Raw genomic sequence first — 18,061 nt, forward strand, 5'->3', positions numbered from 1 at the left:
TTCGAGTTCACCATTTTCTGGCAAAAAAGTTTGTTAGCATCGAAATAGCGAGCCATTCACCGTAACGTTGCGTCCAACAGCATCTTTGAAAAAATACGGTCCAATGATTCCACCAGCGTACAAACCACACCAAACATGCATTTGTAATGTCAACCAAGATCATGCGATTTAATGACTAAAGAAGTGAACTATTTTGACTAAGGAAATTATCTTCAAAAGATTTGAATGCGTTTTTTTTTAAAAAAAAGGTTATCAATAAAAAATCACCCAAATGAGAGATATTTTGAAGAGTTTCTGTTAAAAGCAAACCAAATAACAATGAAAAAGAGAAAATTGAACACAAATAGTTGTTTTGAAGATATTTGTAATAACAAGAAAGAGAAAATTGAACACGTGATTAGTCGTTTATGGGGGATTAAACAAGTCTTAAGAATAGTTGTCTTTGTCAAGTTGATATCAAAGGTGATTTGCATAAGCAAATTCGCTTACCAAGATCATAACTGGATAGTTGACTATGAGAACAAAATAATTTTTATTCCTAATTTTGCTAAAGTAAAGTTTAAAAGAAGGAGAAATGTCGTATTTGATAAATAAGAAATCTTTTGAAATATCCTCCATATTTTATTATATCCTGAACAGGGTATAATATTAAGTTTGTCACGAAGTTTGTAACACCCAGAAGGAAGCGCCGGAGACCTTACAAAGTATATATAATAGATCAGTCTGTTGAGCTGAGTCGATTTAGCCATCTCCGTCTGTCTGTCTGTCCATCCGTCCGCCTGTATATATACGAACTAGTCCCTCAGTTTTTAAGATATCATTTTGAAATTTTGCAAACGTCATTCCCTCTTCAAGAAGTTGATCATTTGTCGGAACTGCCTATATCGGACCACTATAACATATACATAGCTGCCATACAAACCGAACGATCAGAATCAAGTTCTTGTATGGAAAAGTTTCGCATTTGACATAGTATCTTCACAAAATTTTACATGAATTACTGCTTAAGGTAATAATATAATCTCCGAAAAAATTGTTCAGACCGGATTACTATAGCATATAGCTTCCATACAAACTGAGCACATAGTTACTAAAAGAAATGCACCTGTGAAGGGTATATTATCTACGCTGCAGCCGAAGTTAACGTTTTTTCTTGTTTTTAGTATGTTTTCTACTATCCAAAGAAAAATTAAAATCTTGTTAAACTTCCATTGCATCCCGATTCCTTCTTACTAACTCTTTTTTGAATAGAATTTAATTGATATTCTTTATAGAAAGACTTACTATTACGCAAACCTCACTAAAACGTTTATTACTTATTTTCCATACAATTTCTGCGAACTTAAAGTAGCATATCTGCCAGGTAATATATAATATACACATGAGGTGCACATTCTCGGTGTTGCCTTCCATTACTCAAATTCACATTTTTATTGAAGAAGCAAGGGCAACTGCTGAGACAAAGTAACGATAGCATTGCATAGTCCATGCAACATTTTGGACCCTGAAATGCCGCATTTGTCTTATTCACGAGCACCGTAAATGTTGCGGCAATTGCACAGCCGTTATACCCACCACCTGCTGCTGACTTTTATGAGTGCTAGGTCTAAAGCTGAAATTATTTCTTATGTGATTCTTCCGCCGCACTTCATGATATATTTGTTACTAATATGTGGAAGAAGGCATTTGTGCAACTGACCATAGCAATTTTAAAGGAGTTATTGTTGCGAATAAGAGAGAAATGCAGAGCGAAAGTTCATTAAACGAGATTTAAAGACAAATGCAAAAAAGTTGCTATCCTGTAGTATTAAGCAGAATATTTCTGAACACATATGTGGCCTGCGAATTAAAGGGAACGCTTAAAGAGATTCTTTTATATCGATCTTTTTACATTTGTTGCTCTTCGTATGAAAATTACATACAACTATGTAACGGTAGAGCATTTTTGCGATTCATTTCAAAGACCTTCGAATAAAGTTTGTGCATGACAATTTATTTTGAATATTTATAGAGACTACTAAATGCACACATACACATCTATGCATACGCACCCAATATATAAGAAAACTGAAGCGTAATTACATAAAACAGGATATCTTCCGAATTCAAGGGTAATATTCTTTGCCTTGATAAGAAGACGATGAAAAGCCATTAAGAAACGCACAAAGTCGGAGTGCCTTAAATAGGCGGTAATGCATGCCCTAACAACTCTTATATACATATACAATGTAAGTATTGTATATGTAGTTATGTATGCGCAGATAAATTTAAACAGTGAATCACAATATTTCTTGTTTATATGTAGCGCACTCACCAAATCGTCTCCGTAGAATATTTGATAGACATTTTAAATTATTTTATTTACACTTTTCAGGTTCACCAAAAAAGTTCACTGTTTCAACGATTGGATCCATCTTCCGAAACTGCGATGGGATCAGCTTCTTTATGTTGGATGTAAGGTTCTTTCGACAGTATTGTGTAAAAGAGAGTAAATAAACTTTCACTGCATCAAAAAAACACCAACCAGGTTCTACCATTGACTCGGACCATTATCTCGTTGAAGCGAAGATACGCACCCGCCCCTGTGCAGCAAAAAACGCACGACAACACACAAGAAAGGTTCGACGTCGAGAAGCTGCAATCACAACAGACAGCAGAACGATTTACTACCTGTTATCTGAGAACACACCTCAATAACTCGGTATAAGGGAAATGTGGAACGGGATTTCAAACTCCTTACGTACAACTGCAACCGAAAGCACTGGTTTTCGGAAAATACAAAAGAACAGCTAGTACGACGAGGAGTGCCGTGTCGCAGTGGGGAGAAAACAGACTGCCTACTTAGCAACGTTGCAATCGACCACAACACGTGCGGGATGGGATAGATACCGAGAGCTATAAAGGGAATTGCAACGCATTTGCAGATAAAAGGAAAGAGAGGCCGAAATGCGTTAATGCGAGGATTTTAACAAGCTGACCAACAGGGGTAAAACTCTATAACTCTAACCGGAAAACTATAAGTGGGTGTGATAGTAAACAAGGGCAAGCAAAATATTTCCTGTCATCAAATAAACAGTCGTCGTCCTTGCGACTTGGCTCCTACGTCTCTGTTGACAGTCATAACTTCGAGGTCGTAGATAATTTCGTCTATCTTGTAACCAGCATTAACACCAACAAGAATGTCAGCCCCGAAATCTAGCGATGAATAAATCTTCCCAACAGCTGCTAATACGGACAAAAGTAGGTAATTGAAAAGTAAAGTTCCGTTTCGATGAACAAAAACAAAACAAAGTCACTCGTTATTCCCGTTCTGCTTTATGGTACAGAGGCATGGACGATGACGAGACCGGATAAGTCGGTATTACAAGTTTTCAAGAGAAAGATTCTTGGGAAAATTTAAGGTTTTTTGCGCATTGGCTGTACGAGATGTATGACGGCATTGACATCCATTGACGTCCAAATGGATTAAAACACTCCTGTTCTGAGAGTATCCGACGTAGTACCCGCCAGGGAAAACAGAGAAAGAGAAAGACTTCTACTCCGTTGAAAAGACCAGGTAGAGAAGAGCCTGGCTACACCTAGAAGAACAACGACTGGCGCGCTGTTGTAAATTCGGCTATAACCGCGTAAGCGTTATCAACGCCAACAACGAAGAAAAACAACTTGATTAGCTCGCATGGTGTTGCCCCTAGGGCTAAGTTTTAAATTTGTGGAAACCATTCGTTTCATTTAGTTTTAAATTACTGCTTAAGACGAAAAAGTTTAAAGATTTTAAGACATCGTCGTTGTATATTTATGTGATCCTAAGTGCAATTTATTGTATGGTTTTTATACACTTTCGTAAATCTTCTGCGTATTTTTCTACTGCTGATAGTCCGCTTGATCTTATTCAGTGCATTTTATGCTGCTACAGTCCTCACTATTCCAAGAATATCACGTTATTGTTTCTTATACAACTCATCTTAATACAGATGTGTATGTGAGCGAACGTAGACAATTGTTTTTTTATAGTTCAGCAGCGGTAACAAGGGTACAAGTAGTCGAATAAAGGCATCTGCAATAATCTAAGACATCTAAGTCAAACACTCGGCGTTGAGTTGTGTGGTTCATTGGAGTTCACGGTAAGTGCGTCTGCGAGATCCATCGAGTAGCTACATGTCTATATGTGTATGTAAGACAATATATGAAATGCAGACACATATATAAACAGAAACCTGTAATAATTGGTGCATGTGTGTGCTTGCAATACATTTGAATGTAAATTTTAAAAAATATAAAAAAATGACAGAAATTGTAAGATGTTGCTGTGAAGGATTTGTACATTGAAAGGTGAGTAAATTCAAAATTATGTATGCAGATGTCGTAGTAGTGAGTATATATGCTATTATATAAATTTGTATGTATTGATGTAAACGTGCTTACTTTGTTACAAGTACACGTTGTTTCCCTTTTTCGTAGAATGGAATAGCGCGATGATACAATTCAACGGGCACGTACAGTTGATATTTTGTCGGGTAACGAAATCACAAGTACGTGTATTCACACATGCATACATTTATACCTTACAAATGTGCTTGTGTGCATGAGCAATTTTAATCCCATTACTTAGCCCATTAAGCCCGTGTACACGTGTTTATTTGCCAACAAGTAGGTGTTGAGCGCGTGTGGAGTAAAGTATGTATGTTGAAAATCCATGGACACATACTCATACGCACTGGCAAACACACAAGTGCGCATAAGATTTGGGCCACAATTTCTTCAATTTTTTTAAATGGATGTATGTGTGTGCAAGTTTGTGTTAAGGAACTTCGAATTCGAATAACTCACAAGTTATTCTCTTGAGATATGTGTAACTTGGTCTCAGATACTCATTTGAATTCTGTATATGTTTTTAAGTTACTAAAACATTTTTAGCAGTTTAAAAGATTTGCTAGTTTATTTTTTCCATAATTGTCACTTTCGGTATTGTGAATACTCGACAAAAGTAAAAGCTTTTGGCATTAAAAGAATTCTCTAAGGACTAACTGCTGATTTCTTCACATTGGTGCGGATTATATCCGAATGTCTAAAATGTTTTGACAACAGCAAAAAGGTAAAGTGAAAAAACTCTTTGAAGCAAACTAGCATCAATAAGTTTCTAAACCCTCTTTGACGAATCACTTATATTTTCAAATAACCCAGAACACGTTCTTTGAGCCAAGTTCTTACTACAAACTATCTTCATATGATTGATATATAGTTTTATCGATACTATCCGATGAAAGCAAATCAACAGTGATGATGTATTTGGTCAATTGAAGACTTCTCAGTTCCATGTCATAACATGAAATTGATTTACCGTCTGAAGGTTTCAGTAGTAGGCATCATCATAAATTGAGTCGTTAAACTGAGTTCACAATAGTTGACATAGTATCTTTCGAAACTATCTTTCTTCTAAAGAAGCATACTAAAATAGTAATCAGCAAACATACATTCTTATTGTCATACTCTGAGCAATTGTTTAGGTAAGACTTTCATCAATTACTATCCACTCTCTTCGAACAGCTGAGCCGAAAATCAACCGGCATCTCCTCCTATGTTATTCTCTAAATAGTTACTATTATATGAGCTGCCTCAGTTGCCAAGAATTTTCACTAATTATGGTATATATTGCAAACATATTCAGCAACTTACCTTCATACACTCTTTTAAATGAATTTAAACATTTGATCACATACTAAACTGCAGAGCTCTAAACGTAAATAACACGCAAAAGCCAACTGGAGAAAGGCAGAAGAAAATTAGTCGTTTTGGCATAAAAAACTGTAATTACTTAGCTTATTTTCTTTTCCATTTATACAAATTATCATGGAATTTAATTTAAATTGGCTGAACCAGTGACAACAGAGCAATAAAAGTAGGACAAGGATACAGCGTAAGACAACAAGTAGAGCAAAGGGAAACCACAAATGAGGCATATAATTATTTAATTAACCGAAATAAGCTCGCCTCTATATCGCTCAAGTAGCATTTGTGTGTATCTGACGCTTTCCTCTCGACTGTAAAAAGGGGGAGAAATTTTTAAATCTGAGAGGAAAGCCAACATATTTCTTGGTATGCATGTATTTCTGGATGAATTCGCTTTAAAAAATGATGAATAGCGCAATATTTATGTTGACCTCAGATATGGCTGAAGTATGAGAGTTGTATGAACAACCCAACTAAAGTGGAGAGAACGATTTTCCATACTACATATTTACAACTCTGTTAATTGCATAAAGTCATATAAATATAAACGTATTTTAAATATTGTTGTAAGCATTGGCTATGAGCAAATTTAAGCTAGAAATATGATGAATAAACTTTTGTACACTTATAAGCATATAAAGTATTTTTGGATGGCACAAAATTCGAAATCTCATCAAAAAATCCCTGAGTGACGCCAGTCGATCCATTAAAATCCGGATCTGCGAGTGTAATTGATACCAAATGGGTCGGGCAAATCGAAGGTGTGAAATAACATCCTGCTGGAATGCAATTAATTGTAAAAATCACAATTTATTTATAAAACGTGACACTCAGATATAATCCAACAATCAACTAAAAATCCTTAATCATGGTCAGCTGAAAGCGCTAGATTTATATTAAGCATAGATTACATGACCTGCTCTACGTGTACCATTAATCTTACTCAGACATGATTGTTCAGATTTAAAGCCAGAAATCGGTGAGCACCAGCTATTCTTATATACAAAGAATACAGCGATGTCTCGTTCAATTCTTTCATGTTTGTGTGCAGTAAATCTTCAAAATCCGGTTATAATGATGAGCTAAGGAATATAGATAATTTTAAACCTTAAGTGGTTGGTATTCAATTTAAGTACAATACTTTCTTGTATGTTTTTTCTCAATTAAGTAGCTGAATTTTTTTAATTTAATTCGACCACCATTCAACTTAATGGCATCAGGATGATGATTACCAATTATCCAGTGCAATTAGCATTTACATGGAGCGGATTCAAATAAGTCTTTGGTCCATCAGACTTTCAAGAGTATATCATTTTTATTATTAAATAGTGGTTTCTAGTTCTGAGATAGACAGTAGCAAGAAGATTTGGTTGAAACGGTATGATGTAAATATATTAGAGTGCTCATTATTTCTCAAGCAAATTTTTTGTCAGACTTCTTCTGAAGTTTTAGCTCTAAAAACGTGATAAACTTAAAAAAACTACCTACTTTTATAATATTTTTGATGGCTATGAACTGATTAAACTAGAACTTGTGAAACAGGATATTCCAATACAAAGTTTAGCGCTCTACAAAAAATAACTGATTGATTTTTCCATAAAAATACTGTTTGAGCATTCATACAGTACACCCTGTCGGATGAGCAACATGGAATGTGTAACGCATTTTCTCAATACCTTTTGAAAAATCTTCAAAATTCAATTCTGATGTCCGTATGACGTAGTAAACTAGGGTGAGTAAAAAATTAGTGCTTTTTTTGCTTCATACTTTGAAAAACTGCTTGATACACCTCTAAGAAATGACCTGCAAGTATGAACTCTTAATTGTAACGGAAAGGTTCTCCGCCTAACGGTTTTCTATTTTTTATATTTTATGTATATATTTTTATTATTTGAAAACATATTTCGTTTGTTGGAGGAAATTGAATGCTCTTCAAATAAGTCTATTACTTCATAACACCATAGCTTAAACTAAAAGCATTATTAATATAACTCATCTCTATAGCTTTTGTTTCCATTTTTAGTGTTGACATTTTAATCCTATTAAAAAGTAGTACCATTAATTAAGATTAAATCCACTGCACTAGATAAACACTGCACAACCAATTTTAGTATGAAGTTAAGCTCAGATTTTGTTTTTCTGATAAAACCAGACGTTTATTTGGGGGGTTTTGTTTAAAAACATTTATTACTCGTTTCAGGTTTATACCTCTTTATTGCAAAAGTTTTAAATCTAGTCATGCTTATTTTCCGCAGAACCATAAAAATATTTACAAATTTATTTAAAGCTGCATTTCTCACAGAATGTAAGTAGGGCACACTGTGTTTTCATAATTGTGCATTTAGTAAGCAAACAACTGACTGATTTTCACATTAAATGTGGTCGTTACAAATTTAACTATTTTGTTGTAATTCCGACCGCAATCCAACTAACCACAGCTATTTAAAATCATAATTTGAATTTGCTAATGAGCGGCAAAGAATTAAATTTGAAGCAAATATTTTTATGTAATTAGGAAAAGTCCGAATTCATATAATGCAAGTACACACACACACACAAACATACCTGTATTATGGAACACCCTTTTTAACGAAATATCGATTTAATTAATTTCATAATTACACAAAATACAGCGCTTAAGCAGTTAAGGGGTAATACAGAGTTAGAATTTAACAAGGTAGATTTTTTTATTTTACTTTTTTTCCTTAATGTACATATATTTAAGAATATACACTGAAAATTTCATATTGTTCCGTTACAGAGTTCTTGGAAGTACAATGCCAAACTTTAAACAAGCTTTTTTTCAAAATGGTGGTTTCAAAATCGGTGGCCAACATTACTTGAAAACGGCTGAACCGATTAGTCTCAAATTTTAACACGAGCTTCTTAAGTATATATTTTTTTATTAATTAAATGAAGACTTTTTCTCACCGATAAATACTTTATTTTATCAAAAGTAAATTTAAGGTCGAAATTTTGTTCAAAAAGATTTCATAGGCAGGGCAGTATGAATACTTAACAGGAAAAAGTCTTGTTATCACACTTATAACACGACCTTGGTGGCTAATCGACCGGCACAAAACGTGACTGAATTTGGCTCAGAAACGTCGGATCTTCTTGGAACTTTTCAAGTGCTTTTAGAGCAAAGCGATATCGCTTGGGAAGGTCCAGCGGCTTCAGCTCTTGCACAAGCTATATTTCGTATGCTTTAAATTTAAGATCTCGAGGCAAAATGCGCCGAGTTCCATATGTCAGTCCGAGTTACTGTGAACGGCGCCGAATCGACTCTCCACGATCTGCGTGTACACTCTCAGCTACGACTGCTATATTTTCTTCAATGTCATATCATGAGCAAACGTCCTAAATATGAATTTAGTTGACATCGCAAGTAAAATATAACGAAAGCAATTCAATTTAGTATAATTGAGAAAAAATAAATAGTTAGAGATTAATGAATAACCGTTCAGAATTGACAATTATCAACATGTTGTTCCGAATGCATTGAATTGAATCTATATTCAGAAACCGAAATTAATAATATGAAAATAAAATTCTCTTTTATTAGAAGATACATTAGCAAATCTCTACTTTTAGTGCGTTAAAAATTTCTTCTTATGGGTCGATGGTGCTACAATTATAGAAGAAGAGAGTGGAGAGGGGAGAGGCTTTTAAAAAAATTAAAAGAAAAGAAAGAGAATTGTACAGAAAAATTAAAAAGTGCTAGGCTGCTGGATATCGCAGCCACACTTTCTCTTTCGATGGAAAAATGAACTGATGGCGAGAGAGACGTAGAGAATTTAAAATAAAATGAAAGCAATTTTTGTCGACACAACCTTTACACTTTGTTTCCTCAAAGGAAAATGTTGAGATTTATTAACGAAACAGTTGGTTGTTAGCAGTCAAATTTGGTAGATCAATGATGAACCTGAATATTCTATCAAGCGAAAGCCAAAGTATCACTAAACCACATTTTTAATTATTCAATTCATTTAATTATTTCGAAGAATAAAAATAGCTTATTAACAATTCTGCATATCCAATCACGTTTTAGTTTAACTTTTCCAATCGAAATGTTATCAGTGCCTAAAACATCTGCTGCAAATTGAATTAAGCGCCGGCGAACACTATCACATAGTCGAATAGCTTTTATTGTACAGCTTTCATAACCGAATTCAAATCGAAAAAACTCGAAAAATTTGGATTTTTATCTCACTTTTTTTGTGAAATTGATTGCCTTCCATCACAGAGCACAATCCCTTATAAGCACTTGAAAGCTATTTCCCAATTTGTTTGTTTCATAGTTAAATTGCCGTTCGTGCAGCTGTTGCTGCGCTCGATTTATTGATTGCTTTATAACGCTTCTAATTGGTGATTGTTTTGCTATTTTATTAGAAGTGGATTATGTGTAGGCGTTGAAGTTTCGCTTAATTCGCTACTGCTACTAATTGCCGTTTCGGAGCATTAATTGTTTTGTAGTTTGTCCACACTTGGCGATAATTGCGATTTGCATGCCTTTCTGAGATACCCCATATAGCATTCGTTTAAGATTTAAACTTCTTGATCTACAATTTGTTACTTAAAAAAATCGCTGCAATTGAGCAGATATCTTTGAAAGACATTTAAAATACAAGTTTCTCTAAGAACTAAAGTTTGGTTTGATACTATTCCATTAGTCGGCTTAAAACACGATTTTAGATGTTATCGTAGTAAGTCTCATGTTGGACGTCTTCCATACATACAACTAGTTTGATAAGAGGTTGGTATGAGTCTGTTGCCTATATATACAATATAAAGCTATACATCATTTTCCAATACCGCAACGCATATATACAAAATATTTTTTGATTAATTGCTATGTTCAAAGTACAATTCTAAAACAGTCTTCAAACTTTCACCATCGGAATTTATTCCTATCTTTTGAGGTTTTGTTTTCAACCATTTACTTTAAGAAAGAAATTTTTCATAGTAGCATACTTCTGAGTGACCGCATCTACCACTCAACTTCCTATTACTACATAAAACATCATTTAGTCCTAGCTTCCTAGGTAATAGCAAAACTCTGACTTTATTTCTGTAGCGAAGAAAGCTTCTTATAAACTCCGGAAGTCGATCGGAAGCGACCGAAAGCCTGCCAGACCATTCTTTTTTGGAGTAACACATCACAAATAGGAAACGAAATTATGGACTAAATATTTAGTGAAGAACTAAAGTTAATTAAATATATTTAGGTGTGGATTTGGTTAGTGAAAACGAAGGACTCCATACCATAATCTGCCGGAATTCTGGCAGTAAGGTTCAACTAATCTAAATTAAGCAACAACTAATATTAAATAAAAATCCAACATTTCGCCTCATGAAGACTCATTTTTCCATACTTCCATATCTAAATATTCGCTTTCCTTGGTATTTTCTGTACATTTTGTCAATCATTAGTTAGAGGATTAGAAGTTAGTCATTGAATTTAAAACTACAATACATACATATGTGTTTTCACAGAAGAATTGTGTTATTGTCTCCGCTCTGCTTTTTGCTTCATTGGGAAATTCATCGATCGGTTAATTGAATGGAAACTTCCAAACTACATATCCTTTTCTTCTTTAATAGCGTAGATACCGTTATAACCGCGGATAGCCGAGTTAACAACAGCGCGCCAATGGTTCATCCTTTACGCTGTTTGGCGCCAATTGAGGATTCCAAGTGCCTTCCCCTTTCTCTGTTTCCCCCGGCGGGTACTGCGTCGAGTACTTACAGAGCTGGAGTGCTTTCAACTCTACGAACGACATGATCTAGCCAGCGCGCCGAACTATGTCAATGTCATCGTATAACTCGAACACCTCATCATCATTCCATCGAATGCGATATTCCCCGTTCTCAAACCACAAAGGACCATAAATCTTCCGCAGAACTTTTCTCTCGATAACTCGTAACGTCGACTCATCAGATGTTGTCATCGTCCATGCCTCTGCACCATATAGCAGGACGGGGATGATGAGTGACTTATAAAGTTAGGTCTTTGTTCGTCGAGGGAGGAATTTACCTCTCAATTGCCTACTTAGTCCGAAGTAGCACCTGTTGGCATAAGTTATTCTGCATTGGATTTCGAGGCTGTTGTTGTTTTAAGTGTTATGACTGTCATCAGTGCCATGGTAGCCAAATCGCGAGTGCGACGACTGTTTGTTTGATGACAGGAAATATTTAGTCTTGCCCCCGCTCACTACCAGACCCATATGCTTTACTTCCTTATCCAGTCTGGAGAAAGCAGAGCTAACGGCGCGGATGTTGAGGCCAATGATATCAATATCATCGGCATAAGCCAGTAGCTGTACACTCTTATAGCAGATTGTAACTGCTCGATTATGTCCTGCAGCTTCAATTATTTTCTCCAGCAGTAGATTGAAAAATTCGCACGATAGGGAGTCACCTTGTCTGAAACTTCGTTTTGTATCCCAGAGCTTTTGGTATTGTTGAACGTAAGTTTACACAGCCGTATTAGTTGTGCGGGGGTACCAAATTCAGTCATAGCGGCATTAAAGCAGCTCCTTTTCGCGCTGACTAAAACAGCGACGAAGAGATGACGTGTGTATCCTCTTTTCACTGGTCTTTTCCTAGATTTGGCGCGTGGTGAATAACAGATGGGTTGTTGCCACACTGATAAGGTCCAATCAGTTTGTTGACGGTGGGCTTTAATCTTTCACACAATACGCTCGATAGAACCTTATATGCGATGTTGAGGAGGCTTATCACATGGAAGTTTGCGCAGCTTGTGGGGTCTCCCTTTTTGTGGATTTCGCAGAGCACACTTAAATTCCAATCGTTGGGCATGCTTTCGCCCAACCATCTTTTACAAAGAATCTGATGCATGCTTCCTATCAGTTCTTCGCCGCCGTATTTGAATAGCTCGGCCGGCAATCCATCGGCCGTCACTGTCACTTATAAAACACATCAATCTGAATTTTTCCTCACTTAAATATAACAATATATTGAGGATAATGAAAACTGTCTCACTTCAACACATTTCATTAGAGTAAATACGGTTTTTCTCGAATGCATATACATATGTATCTTGCTTATATTGAAAGTTATGTTGAAGGAGATGAGCAGTGAAAGTCAAATGTACTCTAATCGAGTGTCTGCGTTCATGAGCTCGTAATTTTATGTTAGCCCATGGCAGTATGGGTCACACTTTCTTATTATCTACTTTTAGGCGCTTGAATTACAACGTGTAGGGCGTGTTATGGTACAATGTTTATAGGAACAATTTCTTAACTTTTCGTCAAAAATAATAAAGAACCTAAATTATGTTAAATAATTTCAATCTCTATGTTTTGCATTATGTTGTTTACATACATATATCTATATGTATAATAAGTAGTATATATTATACATATTTATCGTTGTTCATATACTCATTGTTTTCTTTTAACTCAAAGCAGCAACTTTTGTGTTATCAGTTCATTATCTCTTCAACCAATCCGTATTATGTAATTAATTTCACATAGTCACTGACCACTTGAAATGATAAGAGCGAAAGTAATTACTTTGCAAAAGCAATAATTGTAAATTGGCAATAAAGCAAACGTCAGGTTTATTAAAATTAAATAATATAAATTTAATCGAGAATGCCGCCCAACTCACATGGAAAATAACAACATTAGTTTGATTCTATGTAATTTTATATACATACATGGGTAATTGCACATGTAGGTAAACTGGACTCCATGAAGTCAGCTGCGGACAAACCAATGGAATTAACTTATCAAAATAATTTACGAATAATTAAAAAGTTTCTTAGCTTAACGGTTCTGCTTAATACCAAAAATAATCGAGTTAAATATGGGTCTAAATACTAACGAAAATTTGTATTTTTGAGGTACAGGGATTGTCCGGATAGTAATAGGACTGAGTCGATTTAAAAAAATTTAATGAACCTATCGTTACAAATATCAAAATCAAAATATCAATATCAAATCACGGAAGGCATTCTCCGGAATAGCCTTGAGAGCCGAGGTGCATGCTGCTTGGATCCCCTCTGTCGTCTCAAAATGGCGTGTGCCACTCGGAAGATTGCCTCTTTGTCTCGGGATCATACTCAAAGATCCATGAATCGACACCTGTGATTGATTACCTTATTGGAGAATTGGTGGGCACTTTCACACAAGTTCAAATTTTCTTGGAACACTTGCACTTGCCGCAATTTCTGGTCGTCAGTGAGCACTTTTGGGACCATCTTCGCGCACGCTTTGGGCATGTTCCAGTGCTCCGTCACAATATCAAGAACCACAAATTTTGATAAATTTAACATCTGTGCAATTAAAGGTATACTTAGTCGACGATCTGAGTTCAAAACTTGCGCACACGAGTCACATTGTCGGTATTTGTCGAAGTCACAGGTCTCCCAGCACGGTCTTCATCAACGACCTCTTCCCAATCCTCCAAAAAGGACTGTTGCCACCGAAACATATTACTTCTTGCTAAAGCAACATCTGGGTAAGCCTGCTTAATCATATCATACGTTTCTTTCGCAGATTTACCGCTTTTCCCACAGAATTTAATAGCTCTAACGAACGCTGCATTTTCGGCTTGCACCACACACACAAACACGTCACGTGAAAATTTTTGTTCTGTCTTTCCCGGTGTTCGAAGACAACTTTACTAGCCGCTCGTTCGTTAGCTAGGAACGCCTTCTACCGAATCATAATAAAAGAAATTAATTATTGTGATAAAGGCTAAATAAGCGCACTTTCTTTTGCTCAGAGGTTAAACATTGCACCAAAAATGAATTGAAATCATCCAAATTGCACTGGATAAAAAAAATCGAACTGTGAGACACGTGTGGACCGTGTGGACAATTGATCCATATCTGGGTGAGCTACTGGTGAAAATATTGGTCACTTACGACAAAGTCAAGTGAAAAGGATCATAGTCAAATCATGGGAATCCCACCAAGTAGGGATGAACAAGGAATCATCTACTGTGAGCTGCTCCCCTACGGCGAAAGTCTTAATACGAACGTGTATCGTCAAGATTCGGACCGTCTCAATGTAGCAATCGAACAGAAACGGCCAGCTTTGACCGATTGTAGAGGGATTGTGTCCATCGGAAAATTACAAAAAATTGCTGGAGAATTCAAATATTTCAATGAAAAAGTAATCATACCACTTTTCACCGATCTGAAAGTATTATTTGAGATTTATGCAATATTATTCCATCTTGTAAGGCGTTATAAAAAGTTATACATATATCTTTTTAGTCATTGAATATTGTCGGAATGTCGGATCAGTTCATAATGGAGTAAAATCTAGCACTGGAAGATTAAAAATCTTGAAGATAACTCTTCACTAAACCTTCAAAAACATTTTTTTTGTCATAAAATATATTTATTTCATAAAGATTAAGGTTTTGAAGTACATTTGTAGATAAATCGTTGACTAAGTGAATCAATTCGGCACTGTTCTTCTTTTTAGGTCACACATCTTTTAGCATAACTGAGGCAGCGCTTCGTACAACAATCGTCGGCCAAATTGCAAAAATCACCAACTTTGCCACATTCTGTGTTGCGCGCGGGCGGCTGAAAAATAGAATGAATAAATATGTCATTAAGAAATACGACGATTCCATAGGTGCAAAAATAAATGAAAATTTTCCGATAGGAAACATAAAAATGTTGCAGCAACAACATATGACAGAAATGTAATCAATATAATAAAAAAATCAATATAAGCTCAGGGCTGCTCAACTAAAAAGTTTTTTTACTGTAATTAAATGAAATTCACACAAATTGGCAATCAATTTTACCTCATCCACTGACATCAACTGCGCCGCAGCAGCCGCAACTTTATCGCCAGACGCCACCGCACTTGTTTCGTCCTTGTAGACTTCGTTCACGCCCGACTCAGCTGCCAGTGCAACTGTTGCCTGTTGGCTTGGCAACTCCACCGCTTGTGGCACTGCCACCGATGCCTTCGGCAAACTTTTTGCATGCTGCACGTTCCACAAATGTAATTTTATAAGCACATACATACATGATGTTGTTTTTGTATTATATATGTGCATACACGTCCGCAATTTCATAACAACATTCATTAAATGCGTGTTGGAAGCAACAAACCGCCGCGGATGTTGGGGGTTGGTATGGGCGAAAGCATGAAAGAAAAGATTAATTACATTTATGCTCAGTAATTTGGAAATTCTTCTTGTAAATTTGCGATATTGAAGCAACTAAGTACTACTATGCATATACATGTACACACATATGAGTGGGTGATCATAGGCATGCATACCCACAGACAAATACAAGAGCAACGACTAGCTAGTGGAATGACTATTGATTGTTTTAAACCACTTTAAGCTGAGCACTGGGGAAGTAGAAAATAACAACAACAATTGTATAACTCTCATTTTTCCAAAGCATTCTTATTAGCTTACTGCATTTCTTATCAGCTTACTATATTTCACCAAAGTTCCTTCTTTGCTTCCAATATTTCGAACTTTCGCCTCTGAAACGCTTACAACTTTGCTTTAACTCATGAAATAGTTTGGCCAATCTTTACTATTCTAGCTTAATTTTTAGCTTAGATAAATGACTTCAGCAACTCGGTATAAGAAAACTGTTGGGCGGAACTTCAAGCTCCTTACGTACAGCTGCAAACGAAATCATTGGTTTTCGTAAAGGTCAGTTGATTCGATGAAAACTGTCGTGTCGCAGTGGAGAGAAGGCAGACAGCCTACCTCGCACTGTAGCGATCGAACACAATACGATCGAGGTGGGACAAAGATTTGATAGGGGATGCGTCTCCCATTTGCAGAGGAAAAATGAAATAGGCCTAAATGCGGGAGTAAGCTGGCCGACAAGTCACTGTTGACTGGCGCAACTTTGAAATCGTAGATAGTTTCGTCCATCTTGGAACAAGCATCTACATTATCAAGAATATCAGCCTTGAAATGCAACACAGAATCGCTCTTGCCAACAGGTGTTACTCTCTTCCTCTTCGAAGAAGAAAGACGAAACTCCATAAGTCCCACATTATTTCCGTCTTGCTATCATGCGGAGGCATAGATAATGTCAGCATCTAATGAGTCGGCCTTAGGAGTGAACGAGAGAAATGTTTTGCGAAATATTTATGGTCCTTTGCGCATTGCCAACGGTGTTTACCACAATCGATGGAACGATGAGAGATATACGGCGACATTGATATAGTTCAGCGCATCAAGAGAAAACGGCTGCGCTGGCTAGATCATGTTGTCAGTTGGAAAAGAACGCTCCAACTTTGAAGGTTTTCCAATCAGTACCCGCCGGCAGAATCAGAGGAAGAGGAGACCTCCGCTCCGTTGGAGAGAAATATTGCTATTAACTTGGCTATAACCACGTAAGCGGTGTCTACGCCAGTAAAGAAGGAGGATAAGGTGATTTCAGCGAGCACGCACTCGGGTAAGAGCTTGGTATTGTTCCTCTCCTTTAAGAATCTTATTCTTGATATAATAGAGATTTCTAAAATTCTCATTTTTTAGCTTTGCTGAGTCCAACATTCATATAGAAATCTGTAATAGGTCACCGGGGTGAAACCCTAGATGTCAACTCTATTCCGATAATTTACAATCTGTTCACAAACAATATCTATTTTTTGGCTGATAACATTTTCGACAAGTTTAAACTTCAATTTGTGATTCTCTCATTTTGACCGAAGTTAACTTTAACTTTCTAGCTTAGTGGCCATCAGTAAACGTACTATTCCATCACATATCACATGATTTCACTTTTTATACCAGCATTATTTGATTGTTCAGTCCCAACTCTTACCACTTAGAAGACTACATATATTCATTTACTATCCTCTTGCCAACTTCACAGAGCATTGTTCGTATATTTTACGCGATTATGAACAGAACAAAACGTTAACTTCGGTTTCAACGAAGCTATCATACCCTTCACAAAGGTTCCTTACAAGGACTTGATTTTGATCGTTCATTTTGTATGACAGCTACACGCTAAAGTAATCTGGTGTAAAAACTTTCTTCGAAGATTGCACCATTGTCTTAGAATAATCCTGGCCAAATTTCTTGAAGATGTCTGGCTAAATGGCAAAATCGACTCAGCTTGTCGTGCTGATCATTTATGTATATATTTTATAGGGTTTCTGTAGTTTCCTCTGGCGTGTTATAAATTTCAGGGCAGACTTAATATAATCTCTCTCTCTCTCTCTACGTTTGAAACTAGCTCTTGTAAAGAAAAATTAAGCAAACTACATTCATACCCATAATATGTGGATAACTATTTCAAGTATTCTAATAACTTTTTGGTCTATCTTCATATATTTAGAACGAAATATTGGATTTA

The sequence above is a fragment of the Bactrocera neohumeralis genome, chromosome 2, assembly GCF_024586455.1.
Source record: "Bactrocera neohumeralis isolate Rockhampton chromosome 2, APGP_CSIRO_Bneo_wtdbg2-racon-allhic-juicebox.fasta_v2, whole genome shotgun sequence".
Taxonomy (NCBI): Eukaryota; Metazoa; Arthropoda; class Insecta; order Diptera; family Tephritidae; genus Bactrocera; species Bactrocera neohumeralis.